This window comes from Pinus tabuliformis, chromosome 7 (assembly GCF_031772625.1).
Source record: "Pinus tabuliformis cultivar Carrire ecotype Pingquan chromosome 7, CPIR1, whole genome shotgun sequence".
Taxonomy (NCBI): domain Eukaryota; kingdom Viridiplantae; phylum Streptophyta; class Pinopsida; order Pinales; family Pinaceae; genus Pinus; species Pinus tabuliformis.
This window is the reverse complement of record NC_142293.1, coordinates 210,143,298-210,147,811: the sequence shown is the minus strand read 5'-3', so window position 1 is coordinate 210,147,811 and position 4,514 is coordinate 210,143,298. Positions and strand designations below refer to the sequence as shown.

Below are 4,514 nucleotides of genomic sequence, written 5' to 3'. Positions count from 1 at the left end.
TTTGCAAAAGCCCTGCTCAACTTCTGTAGAAAGTTAACAAGTGCATGACTTTGAACAAGCTGCTTTCCAACACTATAAAAACCTTTGGTGGATGCTGTTACAGTCACCAACTTTCCATTGAAAAGCTTCACCTCTCAGGAAATGGCATGAGAAATATAAGAAATCTACAGAAGAAACAATTCAGTTCCTAGCCATTATGGAGGTGAAGCTCAAAATTAGTGCAAGATTGGATAAGAAGTGCTCACGTCTATAGAAATTTGCAAAAGCCTTGCTCAACTACTGTAGCAAGTTGACAAGTGCATGACTTTGAAAAAGCTCCTTTCCAACACTATAAAAACCTTTGGTGGATGCTGTTAAAGTCACCAACTTTCCATTGCAAAGCTTCACCTGTATATCAGGGGAAATGGCATGACAAATATAAGAAATCTACAGAAGAAACAATTTAGTTCCTAGCCATTATGGAGGTGAAGCTCAAAATTAGTGCAGGATTGGATAAGAAGCACTCACGTATATAGAAAAAAATCTCCAAGACGTTTGTCTTCAATAGATTGCCTTGTGGACTTCCTTATGACTATACATCCCAATGTCATTAGTCACTAAAATACTATTCGTAATTCAATTCTTTTCCCTTCAAATTTCTAACTCATAAGATCCAAAGAAAATAAACAAATTAAATTTGGCAATGTGCACATTGTTTTCCATGCTTCACAGTTCAAAATTTTCTGGAATCTTTGCATTACAATCAAATAAAGAACCATAGTTTGATGGCTTGAAGAGTACATGGACTCTGGCTCAATGTCATAAAATTCTGTACTCTAGCGTATTGCACTTGCAATCTTTGCAACCCTATCAATGACCTTAGGAGTATCTTGGACAACAATAGTTCCTTTAGGCCAGAGAATTCTATCCATTTCAATCATCAAATCAACAAGAATACATCTGTAAGCATAAAATCCAAAACCAATGAGTAAGTAACACATGAACTTTAACATGGAACTACAAATGATGATTGAAGAATGCCTATCATAGAGGAGGAGGATATCATTCTTTAGACCAAGGTTCATGAATATAAAAAATATAAAGTGATAGGTTCAGGAATCTGAAGAAAACCCAAAAGACAAATGGAGGATCAGAAAGGCACCTGTTTCCACCTCTACTCAGATCTCTTATTAGAGATTCAATGCCAATTGCATGAATAAAATCATATGTCGAGGGTACGAAGAGAAGGCCTCACACCTGCCAAATCACATTTCTAGTCATAGAATATTCAATGATATTGCCATAATCACCATCCTATTAAACTTGTGACCAGAGTCCCCTGATCTCTCTAGAACATAGTTAAATATCATGTGAATCTAAATATGCCCTAGTTCCCGGAGCACCTTGATAACCAGAGAGAATTCACCATAATGCAAGTACATACTATTCAAATTGTATAGACGTGTTCTTGCTTGCACTCTCCCATCAAAAGATGAAACAAACCAAGGAAATCCATGGGCAGCAAATATTCCCATCTTATGGTACTTGAGATGTTGTTCCAACAGCCAACCAAACTTAACTAGAACCTTGATTTGAAATTGAACTCAACGTCCAAGGAAGCCAATTGGAAAATCAGAAATCAAAGATGCAGTGTTGTAGGAATTTTAAGTACTTGAATTCTACAGATCATAGAAATAGAGTTCAAACACTTAACAAAACTCTCAAGGAATATAAACTTACCAGTCATGATAAACTCCAATAAGGCCTCTATCATAAATCACATCAAGAGTATTTGTTGTATAAGTAGGAACAACGTTCATGATCCAGACAGGATCTACAATAAGTGTTGCTGCAAAGCCACCAAAACTTACATTCATATCAATAAAATTGCGTACACTTGAAGATCCTAACTTCAAATTCAACACATTCTTATAGTATGTCACTCTCCTTTGCCATCTTCGTGTATCAGCCTTAAATATATCCAGAAAATTCTTTATGCCTACAACATGCTGAGGAGGTTCGTTCAACCGGCTTGGCCACTTTGGAAGCTCAATTAAACTGTTCTCTTTCTCTTTCAATGGTGGAAACTAGATAATACACTCTTTCAATGGTACATACCTGTAAGCGGATTGAAAGAGAATGTTATCCAGGAGATCAAAGCTCCAAGTTGGTGATATACATTTTTACATCAAAAAACACAATTTCAACCGCTAGATGGAATAAATTACCATGCCAAGTTGGGATCATCATGTTTGTCACATAAATTAGGTCCGGTTACACTCTTCAACGCAAAGCACGAGTTGTTGGAAGGTTTCTTCCAAATTGCAATGTTTCCATCACTAATAACCAACTCGTAACATAATGCGTGCACTAAATTCTGCAGGTCAGCCCATTCTTTCTCTTGTTTAGGCCATTGCACGGGAGGTCCAGAGATGACAAAGTAGCCTCCTGATCGCAACAAATGGTCCATCTCGATCATGTAAGATCCATCTGTTTGACAGAGTATTCCTTCAGTAAATACGCCTTTTGTAATTTTTGCACCATAGTGTGCAAGTGCAGTGCTTTTAAATTTTTGTTTTCTTTGAGGTGAAAAATTAGATATCATCAATGGTGTAAATTCAAAATGAAATATCACTCAACAGCAATATCTTCTCACTAGGTTAGAGATCGAGAAAGATTACTGTAAGCAATGAAGGGTACCAAACATCGGTAACAATGAATCAGGTCAAATACATGAGCAGGGAAGGGCAGTATGTGGGTTCCAAGCATTGCTAGAAACACAGGTATGCCCCTTTCAAATGCAAACTGTATCTATGACTTGTGTGAATCTTGGGGAGCAAAAGACATGGTTAATATATCTTCCTTAAGCAGGTATCCTCGAAAGCTAGCAACCTGCATTTAGGGAGTCAAGATTCAATATTAATCAATCAATCAATCAATTGTGATATTCCCTTTAGTAATGGGTCGTGGCTCTACTAGTACATTTACAAATTAGATTGCAAAGGTGCTTCAAAAACAATACATTAAGGAGAAGAGAAAGGGAGAAAGTTCAAACCCCACAGCTAACATCCAAAGCTGTCCTGATGGTTCCACCGCTTATAGGTAAACATTGTTTCAGCGTCTGATTGTATTGTATTGCTCCATCGGGAAACATGGTGCCACCACCTGGAAATATCAAGGAAGCTCCTTCTTCCTTCATCCAGCCCTGATTCCCTTTCCGATCTGCAATCTTGTTATGGGGCATATTGCTATGCCATATCTACAATGCAAGTTTAATCAAACAGCAAGATTTAATAACAAATTTTAAATTAAGCTATTCTGCAGTACCCAAGATTGAGTCAAGTCTTTGATGCATGATTTTTGGTAGACAACAAAATGACATCGAGATATTCCTCGAGCCAATTTGAAACTAATAGTAATATTACAGAAAGAAAATTGGTTGTCTTTCGTTCAATAAGCACATAGAGATTTATCAATAGATTAACATTCCTTCCCTTACCTACCCAAAAAAGTAGTTATATCTAATTATGGAACCCAAATGCCATTGAATGTCTATAGAATCTAGAACCAAGAACAAGCTATTTCAAATTAATAATCTGGCATCCAGTGTTTTGCAATTTCTAAAATGTAATTCCTAAAATCATAATGCTCTTTCTCACAACTTTAAAATTCAACTGGAAACCAACATTAAGGAAAACAGATGTTTTCCATTAGAAAAGTGAGAAATACCTTGTGGAGACTTTCAGGCCATGGCAGAGGAATTTTGAAGTCGAGAGGTGGTGGAATGAGGCAGAGGAGATTTTGATCTTGAGGAGGGCAGTGCCTCTCTTTGTAAACATTTCTTTCTCTGGTGAAATGGCTACTCCGTTGTGGATCTTCGCAAGGAAAGTAATCGACGGATTCTAAGGGGCAAGCCTCCACTGCTTCTTCCCCTAATTAAACCACTCTGAAAAAGTGTTCTCTGTGCTGGGGATCTCCATCTCTGTCCCTTCCCCCGCTCAGCACCAATGCTTGTCTCCCCGATGCAGCTAACGAATCTTCAAGTGGAGTAAATACACAGAGGAAAAATACGAAGACCGCCAAGAATAGCAAGCCTGAAACCAAATACAGAGCGAGGGAAAGTGCAAGGTCTCCACACGGAGAAGCACCTGAAAGTAGCATAGCGTTGAGCGAGGGCAAGCGTCGATCCGCTAGGTCGCACCGTATATTGGTCTAATCAATTGGATGGGTAAGATTATTTTCATCATCTAACACTTAAATCAAAGGCTCATAAATGTACACGTAACCCAAGAGGAAAGTTGATTTCAAAGGGAAATGCCTTACGACGTAATGAAAAGAACATTTGAAGTCATAAACCATTTAAATATTTAGCTCGAGTTATTATACTAAATATGAGAACTTGTCTCTCTTGCTCTCCAATATTAATAGGTTGAATTACTATAACACAAAAATCAATTTACATTGTCAATAATATTTTGTGCTTACACTGAAATCAATGTAGAGTGTTAATTCAATCACTTTAAAATTTATGTACC

At 37.4% G+C, this 4,514-nt stretch overlaps 1 pseudogene; it reads right to left on the bottom strand.

The window, feature by feature from the left end:
- Positions 1-815: 815 nt before the first annotated feature.
- Positions 816-4,140, bottom strand: LOC149246597 (putative pectin methyltransferase QUA3; annotated as a pseudogene).
- Between the last annotated feature and the right edge of the window lie 374 nt (positions 4,141-4,514).